Source organism: Bos indicus x Bos taurus, chromosome 1, assembly GCF_003369695.1.
Source record: "Bos indicus x Bos taurus breed Angus x Brahman F1 hybrid chromosome 1, Bos_hybrid_MaternalHap_v2.0, whole genome shotgun sequence".
Taxonomy (NCBI): Eukaryota; Metazoa; Chordata; class Mammalia; order Artiodactyla; family Bovidae; genus Bos; species Bos indicus x Bos taurus.
Genome location: NC_040076.1, coordinates 141,487,989 through 141,501,428, shown reverse-complemented (window position 1 = coordinate 141,501,428; position 13,440 = coordinate 141,487,989). Strand labels below are relative to the sequence as shown.

At 44.1% G+C, this 13,440-nt stretch overlaps 1 protein-coding gene across 2 annotated transcripts in view; it reads left to right on the top strand.

Moving 5' to 3' along the window:
- The window catches only part of PRDM15 (PR/SET domain 15), a 70,575-nt gene that overhangs the window by 567 nt on the left and 56,568 nt on the right, over window positions 1-13,440 (top strand). The gene's annotated exons all lie outside the window — the stretch shown is intronic.

Sequence of the window (13,440 nt, the reverse complement as noted above, 5' to 3'; positions counted from 1 at the left end):
CGATCGGAGTCAAAACCCGGCTGGATTTCCCGGAGCCGCTCCGGGATCGCCCTGCGCGCCGCCTGCCCGCCCGCCCGCCCGCCGCCGCCGGCTCCGCCGCGGGCCCCGCCGCCTGCCGCCCCTCGCCGCCCCCCGCACCCCGGGCGGCCGGCTCCCGGCGCGGGGCCGGGGCCGCGCTCGCCCGTGGGCGCGGCGCAGGGGGTCCGCCGCCCCCGGCCCCCGGCCCGCGGTCCCGCCCCCGGGCGCCCTCGTCGCCGACGGTCCCTCGTGATGTCACGCTCCCCCGTCCTGGGCCCAGCCTCCGGGGGCGCACAGGGAGGGTCCCTGGACCCCTGGCTCCTGAGATTACAAAGGCAGACCCCTGAATTTGGGCGATGGGGCTGCCCACCCCACCCCCATTCCCAAGAGCACCCTGCATCCCGTTTATGTAAACCCTTGAGTGGCAGAGGCAAGATAGTGAAACCCACGGACAGGTGACATGTGCCCACTCTCCGGGTGGGTGGCCGTGCTGGGAAGGGGTGCGCTGGCCCCGCCCTGGCGCGGACAGGTGGACCAGCAGGCCATGTGGCCTCTGGAGAGGATGTCGGACCGGTGAGGGTCAGCTTTGAGGGGACAAGTGGAAACGCCCTATGGAAATATCCACCTTCCTGATGGTTATCGTTATTTTGTGTTTATTAAGATCTTAATGTAGTGGATGAGATTTTTTTTAATCCACAAACGCTCAGAAATTGCCCTCTCCCCACCACTGGGTACACCATGGGTAGATTAAAATGGTAGAAAAAAAGTGTGTGATCAGAGACACGTGGACCCGTGTACATAGTTAAAGCTGCCAGCCCACAAATATCAGGGTTGCCTAAGCCACTCTCATAAAATCTGGACTCACCAGATCAATTTGGAGAACACTGTTAAGTTCCTGGAAGTATTAAGGATGAAAAGTAAATGAGCAACTGGTTTTGTAACAAATCTTTAGAGCCAACAATGTGAACTCTGCCTGGAATGATTGTGGACACTTTGTTTTATAAGTCAGCCCCCCTCTTCTCTCTCCCCCCACTACACACATACCGCTACCATATTTTGTTTCAAATCTGGATATTTTCACATTTTCCACATTTTCACTGCTTCATTCTGCTTCTCTGCATTTCCTTGACATCACTACCTTATGGTGGTTGAATGGTTAAGAAAACAACTGTAGTTTGAATTTTGAAGAGGAAAAATAGTAGGATTTATCCTATGTAGTTTTTTCCTCCTATATCTTTGATTCATATTTTTGCAGAAAAATTGCTAACAAAGAATGCAGTAGTAATATGTTCTATTTTGTAAACAGAAAAAACATTTATATTTTTCCAGAACACCCATAAACCAAAACAAAACTCAACTGCGAGGCTAATAGCTTTTCTGGGAATAATTGTATTTGAGAAAGAACTCCATTAGCTTGGCATATGTGTCTCACATACCATTGTCTGTGTAGAAGGCCGGAGAACGCAGCACCCATTCTGCAGGTTTGAGAGAGATTGAAGGCAGCTGTTTCTTGGACATGGGATTTGAGAGGCTGAGTTTGTGAGCAGGGACTCAAATGCTTTCTCAGCCTCCTTTTCACAGTTGTGACCCATGACAATACTCGCTGAGTTCATCTCACACAGTTCATGTATGCCTGCATTCATCGGCCATCGTTCAAGCAGCTGTTCCTTGCCGGGTGCTGCAGAGAAGAGAGAAGGCCCTGCCCCATAGATCGAATGTTCTGGAGGGGAGGAGATGGATAGTGGTTGGAGCCTGGAGGAGAAGGCAGGAAGGGTGGCAGGTGGAGGTGGGGGTTTGGGCAGGGGTGGGCGCACTTGGGCAGTGGGGACCCAGAAGGTCTATCTGGGGAGGGGATGGCTGAATGGAAACCAGTGTTCCTCAGTGGAGATCTGGGGTGAGGGCAAGTGCAAAGGCCCTGGGGTGGCAGCAAGCTTTGTGTGGCCGAGTCAGGGCAGCACAGGCTGTACTCTACTCAGAGTTCACCCTGAGAGCCAGACACCCCGGGGGCTTTGGGCAGGGGTCCAGCAAATCTGTGTCTTTCCCGTAGAAACAGGGTGGAGGCAGAGGGGAAATGAGGAGTCAGGACAGGACAAGGAGTGTTTCTAGAGTGAGGCAGGCCTTGCTACTGGACTGGTGGGGAATGTGCAGGGGTGACAGGCGGTGCCATTCGCTGAAGGCAGCTGACAGGTGTGCAGGTTGGGGCGTGGTCAGGGAATCAGGGCCCAGGAGACCAGCAGCATTTTTAAACTGCCCCTCAGGGTGGGAGAGACCCTTGCCCTGCGCTCGCGGCCCTGGTCCTCACCTTCCTGAAGTGCTCCCGGCTTAAGAAAGGCCCCTCCCGTCATCCAGGACATGGCGACCCCCAGCCCCAGTCTCAATGTGGGCCGTGGTCAGCTCACAGGCGTGTGGGCATCACGGTGTCTGGGAGACCTCGGGCAGTGGCTGTCGCTAAGTAGTGACAGAGCCCCTCCCCCGCAAAATTGCTTGTCTGTGGAACAGAGCCTTCTGCACTCACATCTGTGAGAGCAGAGGATAGGAGCGGAGCTGAATCAAATTCCACCGTACATGAGTGGACTGGGGAGAAAGCCCTGTTTACCTCATTAATCCCAGCCTGTGTGTCAGGTCAGCGGTCACCGGTGTGGGCAGCATTTCCATTTTGATCAGTGGTGTCCCAGTTATTGGAACGATAGCTCAGTCCAGGAGAAGTTGCCACAGACTCAGGGTCCTAGAAAATCAAGACCAGTTTGATCTATATGTATAAAAGGTGATCCGTAGTCATTTCAAGCACCAATGTAACACGTGGGGTTTAACACCTGCAGTGATGGAAACAAATGCTGGTAGAGACAGAAGCACCTCCTGAAGGGGGAGAAGAGCTTGTCCACATACCCTATGACCGGATGTCACGCTCTGGTGCTTTGATTCCAATAGACATGCTTAAAGAGCCACAGAACTATTTTAAGAAGTCAATATTTATAATATGCTGGAAATTATGTCCCTCACAGCTGTTTCAGATGGTGATTGCAGCCATGAAATTAAAAGATGCTTACTCCTTGGAAGGAAAGTTATGACCAACCTAGATAGCATATTCAAAAGCAGAGACATTACTTTGCCAACAAAGGTCCGTCTAGTCAAGGCTATGGTTTTTCCAGTGGTCATGTATGGATGTGAGAGTTGGACTGTGAAGCAAGCTGAGTGCCGAAAAATTGATGCTTTTAAACTGTGGTGTTGGAGAAGACTCTTGAGAGTCCCTTGGACTGCAAGGAGATCCAACCAGTCCATCCTAAAGGAGATCAGTCCTGGGTGTTCAGTGGAAGGACTGATGTTGAAGCTGAAACTCCAGTACTTTGGCCACCTCATGCGAAGAGTTGACTCATTGGAAAAGACTGATGCTGGGAGGGATTGGGGGGCAGGAGGAGAAGGGGACAACAGAGGATGATGGCTGGATGGTATCACTGACTCGATGGACGTGAGTTTGAGTGAACTCCAGGAGTTGGTGATGGACAGGGAGGCCTGGCATGCTGCAATTCATGGGGTCGCAAAGAGTCAGACACGACTGAGTGACTGAAATGAACTGAACTGAACTGAACAGCTGTTTCAAGTAAGGCTGAGCTACTTATACTGTCAGGTGAAGGACCGGAAATAGCATTTCACACAATACTTTTGTGGGACCATCAAAGAGGTCAAAGAGGTCAGTCATGCCTGGACCTAAGCGTTAGGTAGGATCAGGGCCTGGGTGGACTTGGGCATGGGAGGTGATGGCGAGTGAATGTGGGGAGAGGAAGGTGGTCAGCCACGTCTGGCATGACTCAGAGGTCAAGTGAGATGAAGAAAAAGATGTTTAATGGACTTGACATGTGTCTTCAGTCAGCTCTGGGGGCAGGACTCAAAAAAAAAATCAATGGAAGAAGAGGACAGGGGAAGTGTGTATGGGTGCCACTCACAAGGAGTTTTCGTATGAAAACCTGAACACAGGAAGCAGGCTGGCAACAGTCATGCGTCAATCACCACCCCAGTTGCCGCTGCCCGGGGCCTGACTGCCCCCTCCACCCCGTCCAGGACTTGCCACTGGTTGGACCCGGAGGCAAACCCTGGTCACATCATTGCATCTGTAAATGTTTTGGTGTGTGTCTCTCCAGGAGAAGGACTCTAAAAATAACCGCCATACGTGAGCCCACCTAAAGCGTTTAATGCTGGCACCTTAATGTGGTCAAAATCTGGCCAGATACCCAGCCAGTGTTCAGATATCCAGCTGTCCAGTCAAGGTCATATGTACTTTATTTCCACTGGGATCCAGACCATTCCCACCCATTGTGCTGGAAGTCGCTTTTAAACTGCTGTGATTTGGAGATCACTGTGGCTACCCAGGTGGTTGTAAAAAAGAATGCAGAGATCCATATTCACTTCATCCACTTCCCACTGGTGGTACCACCATGCACAACTCCAGTACTGGGTGACTGGAGGAATGGTGACCTTGATGGGGTCCAGACACAGGACATGCCAGCCCGGTTGGAGCCCTCTAATAGCTTCATGCTCTCTGTCTTTCCACACCAACCCCTCCTTGACCCCCACCAGCCACTCACTGCTCTAGTTCCCTTCTCACTGATTTTGCCATTTCAAGAACGTGAACAGGATCACACACTATGTAACTGCTGGGGATTGGCTTTTTTCACCCAGCAGTGTTCTGGAGGCTCACCAGGGTCTGTTGTGTGTCAAGAGTTCCATGTTTTCAGTTGCTGACTAGTATTCCAGACTGTAGATGGGCTACAGAACCAGGCACTCAGTGAGGCACCCTGGGTTATCTCCAGATGGGGCTGTTAGGAATAAAGCTGCCCCCAACAGCAGTGTACAGGCTTTTATATGGATGGAACTTTCCATTTCTCTGGGATGACCACCCAGCCGGTACTGTTGCTGAGTCATAGGCCATGTTGATTCATCAGAAATTGTCGAATTGAATTCCACGCCACCAGGGTGCATGGGTGCCCCAGTCTCTGCTGTTCTGAGAGGTGTGTAGTGGTGTCTCATTGTGCTTTGTACTTGGAGGCTAATGATGTTGAACATCTCTTCATGTGCTTATTTGTCATTCCAGTGTTTTTGTTGGTGAAATGTCTGTTTATGTCTTTTGCCCACTTTACAAATGGGTTGCTTGCATTTTTATCCTATCCTTGGGTTTTAAGAGTTCTTTGCGTATCTTACATATGGATACATGGTTTGTTAAAATGTCTCTGGTTCTTTACTTTGTTCATCCTCTTAACAGTGAATTCTGTAAAGCAAAATCTTTAAATTTTGGTGAAGTCCCATTTATCAGTTTTCCTTTAGTCAACTATGCTTTTGGTAACAAGTCTAAAAGCTGGCTAGCCCTAGTTTCCAAAGATTTTCTCCTATTTTTCTAAAAGTAAAACATTTTTTTATCCTTTTAAGTTTCTTGTCTGTTAGGAATTAATCCTTGTGTAAGATGTAAGGTCACAGTTCTTTTTTTTTTTTTTGCCTCTGCATGTCCAGTTGCTCCAGCACTGTTGAAAAGACCATCTTTCTTTAGTTGAGCTCCTTCTACCCTTTGTTCAAAATCAGTTGAGCATATTTGTGTGACTCTGTTCTCCATTTCCATTGACCTATGCTTCTGTCTCTCCAGCTAAACCCGAGTCCTCATTGCTGTCGCTTTATAATTAAGTTTGAGTCAGGTAGGGTGACTCCTCCCACTTTAATCTTCTTTTCAGAATCATTTCCTAACAGTTATCATTACGGGGGCTGCCTCGTAAACCTCAGTTGTCACAGAGAACATCTGCTCCACATCACCCCTCCTTTCAAACCGTTTCTCACCAAGTTACACACAGGTCATCCTGACCTGAGCCGAACTGACATTCAGGATGAATCTGGCTTCCTAACACTGTTACTGTGGTCCTCCAGCGATCACAGGTTTCCTGACACTGGTACCATGGTCCTCCAGCGATCACAGGTTTCCTGACACTGTTACCGTGGTCCCCAGTGATCACAGGTTTCCTGACACTGTTACTGTGGTCCTCCAGCAATCACAGGTTTCCTGATACTGTTACCGTGGTCCTCCAGTGATCACAGGTTTCCTGACACTGTTACCGTGGTCCCCAGTGATCACAGGTTTCCTGATACTGTTACCGTGGTCCTCCAGCGATCACAGGTTTCCTGACACTGTTACCATGGTCCCCAGCGATCATAGGTTTCTTGACACTGTTACCGTGGTCCCCAGCGATCACAGGCTTTCTGACACTGTTAAACCGTGGTCCTCCAGCGATCACAGGTTTTCTGACACTGTTACCATGGTCCCCAGCGATCACAGGTTTCCTGACACTGGTACCGTGGTCCTTCAGCGATCACAGGTTTTCTGACACTGTTTCTGTGGTCCTTCAGCGATCACAGGTTTCCTGACACTGTTACTGTGGTCCTCCAGCGATCACAGGTTTCCTGATACTGTTACCATGGCCCTTCAGTGATCACAGGTTTTCTGACACTGTTACTGTGGTCCTTCAGTGATCACAGGTTTCCTGACACTGTTACTGTGGTCCTCCAGCAATCACAGGTTTCCTAACACTTACCGTGGTCCTTCAGCGATCACAGGTTTCCTGACACTGTTACTGTGGTCCTCTAGCGATCACAGGTTTCCTGACACTGTTACCGTGGTCCTTCAGTGATCACAGGTTTCCTGACACTGTTACTGTGGTCCTCTAGCGATTACAGGTTTCCTGACACTGTTACTGTGGTCCTCCAGCGATCACAGGTTTCCTGACACTGTTACCGTGGTCCTCCAGCGATCACAGGTTTCCTGACACTGTTACTGTGGTCCTCCAGCGATCACAGGTTTCCTGACACTGTTACCGTGGTCCTCCAGTGATCACAGTTGCTGTTTGTTTTCTTTTGGCAGCCGTGTAAGTTTTAAAAAGATTTAAGGTTAAGCAGCTGTTCTCAGACTTGAGCTGCATCAGAATAACCTAAAGGTTTGCAAATACCTTATGGTTTGCAGAGTATGGAGATCCCAGCCCAGAGAGGCTGCTCCAGCAGGTCTGGGGAGGGACCCAAGAATTTGCCTTTTCAAGAAATTCCCAGGTGCTGCTGGTGTTACTGTTTGCTAACAGGGACCACACTTTGAGAACCACTGGTGTAAGGTACGTATCTCCAGGATCAGTAGTTAAAATGGCTGAATCTCACACTTTGTGAATTTTTCTGTCATTTCCCCCTACAAGAGTACTATCTACAGTCCCTTGTTCTAGGATTTCTTACATGCTGAAGAAGTCTGGAGACTGAACTTCCCTTCTACAAAGGAGCATTCCACACACCAAAGGGATTTTTTCAGGATAGCACAGACTTCAGGAGGCTTCTTTATAAAACCTATTTATGACATACACATCACTAATGTAATATACAACAGTGAAAAGCTGAAAGCCTCCTTGCTAAAATCTGGAACAAGTGTGTCCACTCTCACCACTTCTGTTCAACATAGTTATTGGAAGTGCAGGCCACAGCAATCAGACAAGAAAAAGAAAAGGTATCCAAACTGGAAGGAAGAGGTAAAAATGTCTTTATTTGCAAGTGACATGATACTATATATAGAAAAACCTAAAGATGCCACTTCTTCATGGATCACAGCCTTGTCATGGCAAAGGGGCTTGTGTAACTCAATGACGCTATGAGCCATGCCATGCAGGGCCACCCAAAATGGACAGGTTGTAGTGAAGAGTTCTGACAAAATATGGTCCACTGGAGGAGGGAATGGCAACCCATTCCGGTATTTCTGAACTCAGATCATGGCATCTGGTGCCATCACTTCATGGCAAATAGAGGAAGAAAAAGTGGAAGCAGTGAAAGACTTTGTTTTCTCGGGCTCCAAAATCACAACAAACCTTTGTTGGCAAAGTGATGTCTCTGCTTTCTTTTTTAAAATGACGATTAAATAACAGATTTAAATAACAGATTAAATAGCAGATTTATTATTATTATTTTATTTTATTTTTATATTTTTATATTTTTATTATATTATTTTTATATTATATTATATTATATTTATATTATATTATATTTTTATATTTTATATTTATATTTATATATTTTATTATTATTTAAATAAATATTAATATTTAATAAATAAATAAATATTTATTATAAATAAATATTATAAATAAAAATAAATATAATTATAAATTATAAAATTATATATAATTATAAATTATAAAAATAAAAATAAATATAATTATAAATAAAAATAAATAAATAATAAATAAAAAAATAAATAAATATTTATTATAAATAAATATTATAAATAAAAATAAAAAATAATAATAATAAATAATAAATAATAAAATAAATTAAATATATTAAATATATAAATAAATTAAATATAAATAAATTAAAAATAATTATTTTTATTTTATTTTATTTTATTTATTTTATTTATATATAAATAAATATATTTATTAAATTTAAATAAATATATTTATATTTATATTATATTATATTATATTATATTTTTATATTTTATATTTATATTTATATATTTATTATTATTTATTATTAAATAATTATTTTATTTTATTTTATTTATTTTATTTATTTTATTTTATTTATTTTAAAATGACGATTAAATAACAGATTTAAATAACAGATTAAATAGCAGATTTATTATTTTTTTATTATTTTATTATTTTATTTTATTTTTATATTTTTATATTTTTATTATATTATTTTTATATTATATTATATTATATTATATTATATTATATTATATTATATTTTATATTTATATTTATATATTTTATTATTATTTATTATTAAAATAACAGATTAAATAACAGATTAAAAAGCAGAGACATCTCTTTGCCAGCAAAGGTACATATATAGTCAAAGCTATGGTTTTTCCAGTAGTCGTGTATGGTTATGAGCACTGAACCATAAAGAAGGCTGAGTGCTGAAGAATTGATGCTTTCAAATTGTGGTGGAGAAGATGACTCTTGAGAGTCCTTTGGACTGCAAGAAGATCAAAGCAGTCAATCCTAAAGGAAATCAACCCTGAGTATTCACTGGAAGGGCTGATGCTGAATCTCCGGTACTTTGGCCACCTGATGGGAAGAGCTGATTCACTGGGAAAGACCCTGATGCTGGAAAAGATCGAGGGCAGGAGAAGGGGCAACAGAGGATGAGATGATTGGATGACATCACCAACTCAATGGACATGAGTTTGGGCGAACTCCAGGAAATAGTGAAGAACAGGGAAACCTGGTGTGCTGGAGTCCGTGAGGTCGTGAAGAGCTAGACACAATTTAGTCACTGAACAGCAACAAAAAAGATGCCACACAAAAACTACTAGAACCGATAAATGAATTCAGCAAAGTAGCAGGATGCAGGATTAACATGCATAAATCTGTTGCACTTCTTTACACTAACAGTGAAATATCAGAAAGGGAAACTTTAAAAAAAATCCTGTTTAAAATTGCATAAAAAATACTTAGGAATAAAGTTGATTGAGGAAATGAATGACTTATATGCTGAGAACTATAAAACACTGATAAAGGAAATTAAATATTGTTTAAAGAAATGGAAAGATAGCCCATGCTCTTTGATTAGATGAAATAGTATTGTTAAAATGGCTGTAATACTCAAAGCAGTCTACAAATTGATTGCAGTCCTTATCAAATGACTGGAGACATATTTCATAGACAAATAATCCTAAAATTTATGTGCAACCATAAGAGACACAGAATTGCCAAATCAATCCTGAGCAAGAAGAACAAAGCTGGAGGCATCATAACTCAGGCTTCAGATAATATTACAAAGGTGTACTAATCAAAATAGCTTGGTATGGCACAGAAACAGACCTGTGAATCAATGGAACAGAGTAGAAAGCCCAGAAATAAACCCAAGTATCTACAGTCAATTAATTTTCATCAAAGGAGGCAAGAATGTACAATGGAGAAAAGACAGTCTCTTTAGTAACTGGCATTGGGAAAGCTGGATGGCTACTTGTAAAACAATGAAGTTAGACCGTGGTCTCTCATTGCACATGAAAATAAACTCAAAATGGCATAAAGACAAGATACCAGAAAACTCCTAGAAGAGAATATAGCCCAAACATTCTCTGACATAAATCATACTGATGTTTTCTTAGTCTCCCAAGGCAATAGAAATACAAGCAAAAATGAACGAATGGGATCTAATCAAACTCATAAGCTTTTGCACAGCAAAGGAAACCACAATGAAAAGATAACCTATGGAATGGGAGAAAATATTTGCAAATTATGCAGTTGACAAGGGCTTAATTTCCAAAATATACAGATAGCTTGTATAACTCAGTAACAGAAAAACAAGTCAAAAAGTGGGCAGAAGACCTAAATAGCCATTTTGCCAAAGGAAGTCATCAGATCAGATCAGTCGCTCAGTCGTGTCCGACTCTTTGCGACCCCATGAATCGCAGCATGCCAAGCCTCCCTATCCATGACCAACTCCCAGAGTTCACCCAGACTCACATCCATCGAGTCAGTGATGCCATCCAGCCATCTCATCCTCTGTCGTCCCCTTTTCCTCTTGCCCCCAATCCCTCCCAGCATCAGTCTTTTCCAATGAGTCAACTCTTCACATGAGGTGGCCAAAGTACTGGAGTTTCAGCTTTAGCATCATTCCTTCCAAAGAAATCCCAGGGCTGATCTCCTTCAGAATGGACTGGTTGGATCTCCTTGCAGTCCAAGGGACTTTCATGAGTCTTCTCCAACACCACAGTTCAAAAGCATCAATTCTTTGGCGCTCAACCTTCTTCACAGTCCAACTCTCACATCCATACATGACCACAGGAAAAACCATAGCCTTGACTAGATGGACCTTTGTTGGCAAAGTAATGTCTCTGCTTTTGAATATGCTATCCAGGTTGGTCATAACTTTCCTTCCAAGGTGTAAGCGTCTTTTAATTTCATGGCTGCAGTCACCATCTGTAGTGATTTTGGAGCCCAGAAAAATAAAGTCTGACACTGTTTCCACTGTTTCCCCATCTATTTCCCATGAAGTGATGGGACCGGATGCCATGATCTTCGTTTTCTGAATGTTGAGCTTTAAGCCAACTTTTTCACTCTCCACTTTCACTTTCATCAAGAGGCTTTTGAGTTCCTCTTCACTTTCTGCCATAACGGTGGTGTCATCTGCATATCTGAGGTGATTGATATTTCTCCCGGCAATCTTGATTCCAGCTTGTGTTTCTTCCAGTCCAGCATTTCTCATGATGTACTCTGCATATGAGTTAAATAAACAGGGTGACAATATACAGCCTTGACGAACTCCTTTTCCTATTTGGAACCAGTCTGTTGTTCCATGTCCAGTTCTAACTGTTGCTTCCTGACCTGCATACAGATTTCACAAGAGGCAGATCAGGTGGTCTGGTATTCCCATCTCTTTCAGAATTTTCCACAGTTTATTGTGATGCACACAGTCAAAGGCTTTGGCATAGTCAATAAAGCAGAAATAGATGTTTTTCTGGAACTCTCTTGCTTTTTCCATGATCCAGCAGATGTTGGCAATTTGATCTCTGGTTCCTCTGTCTTTTCTAAAACCAGCTTGAACATCAGGAAGTTCACGGTTCACATATTGTTGAAGCCTGGCTTGGAGAATTTTGAGCATTACTTTACTAGCGTGTGAGATGAGTGCAATTGTGCGGTAGTTTGAGCATTCTTTGACATTGCCTTTCTTTGGGATTGGAATGAAAACTGACCTTTTCCAGTCCTGTGGCCACTGCTGAGTTTTCCAAATTTGCTGGCATATCAAGTGCAGCACTTTCACAGCATCATCTTTCAGGATTTAGAATAGCTCAACTGGAATTCTATCACCTCCACTAGCTTTGTTCATAGTGATGCTTTCTAAGGCCCACTTGACTTCACATTCCAGGATGTCTGGCTCTAGGTCAGTGATCACACCATCGTGATTATCTTTTTTGTACAGTTCTTCTGTGTATTCTTGCCATCTCTTCTTAATATCTTCTGCTTCTGTTAGGTCCATACCATTTTTGCCCTTTATCGAGCCCATCTTTGCATGAAATGTTCCTTTGGTATCTCTGATTTTCTTGAAGAGATCCCTAGGAATGGCCAAATGTTAGTTGCTCAGTCATGTCTGACTCTTTGTGACCCCTTGTACTGCAGCAGACCAGGCTCCTCTGTCCATGGGATTTTCCAGGCCAGAATACAGGAGTGGGTAGCCATTCCCTTCTCCAGGGTATCTTCCTGACCCAGGGATCAAACCCAGGTCTTCTGCACTGCAGGCAGGTTCTTTACCATCTGAGCCACCAGGGAAGCCCAGGGATGGCAAATGGGCATGTGAAAGGATGCTCAGCATCACTAATTGTTAGAGAAATGCAGATCAGAACTGCAGTGAAGTATCACTTCACACTGGTCAGTATGGCCATCGCTGAAAAGTCTGGCAGGAACCAGATAACAAGTGATGGAGAGGGTATAGAGAAAAGGGGACCCTTCTACACTGTTGGAGGGAATGTCAGTTGGTACAACCACTATGGAAAAAACCATGGAGGTTCCCTAAAGCACTGAGAACTAGCATATGATCCAGCAGTCCCTGGGTATATCCCTGGGAGAGAACTGTAATTCAGAAAGATTCTGGCACCCCAGTGTTCATAGAAGGACCACTTATAATAGCCAGGAAGTGGACTCCTTGAGAGGCCAGACCAGAGGCAGGTGGCCACATCAGGCCTCAAGAAAGGCCAGAGTGGTTCCCGTCGTTTGCACCCTCTGATGCTGCCAGCTTTGTGGGAATCCTGTGTTCTGCCATGATCTGGCTTCAGTTTGGGGAGTGTTCTTGAGAACTTCCTTGAATGTGACCAGTGGAGGTCAGTGGTTCCTGCCAGTGGGCAGACGGTTCTTAGGCCCCTGGGGGCACCTCAGCAGCTCACGAAAGTGGGTTTCCACATGTTTCTTCCTCTTTGTCCTTCCTCTTTTGCCCTGTGACCAGCCGTTGCCCACATTCCAGGCTGACCTCTGACCCTGCCTGTGCAGGCCATCAGGCAGGAAGCCCCAAGTTAAACATGCTGAACCACTTGAGACATCTTGTAAAGGTGTGTTCCCAGGAACAGAAGCTATTGTGCTGTGTTTGGGGGAAGATATGCCCTGGTTATGGATCCTTGGCATTTTAAGGGCAAATTGGAAATCCCGTCTCTGCCTCATTTCCTTGTAACTAATTGACTTCGGTGGTGGAATTTTCAACTCTGTCCTCTACTCTGCTCATGAAATTATGTGCTCAGCAAATCTGCATTTTCATTTGGACTTTGCATTGTCTGCTGTTCATCCTTTAATAGCTCCTGGGGATGGGAATGGGACAGAGGGCATGTGGAATCAGCATTCAGGAAGTGTGCAAGCCTGCATATGGTACCACAGATGGTCTTGGCCAGGAGTGGGATACAGGAAGGATGTACTGGGT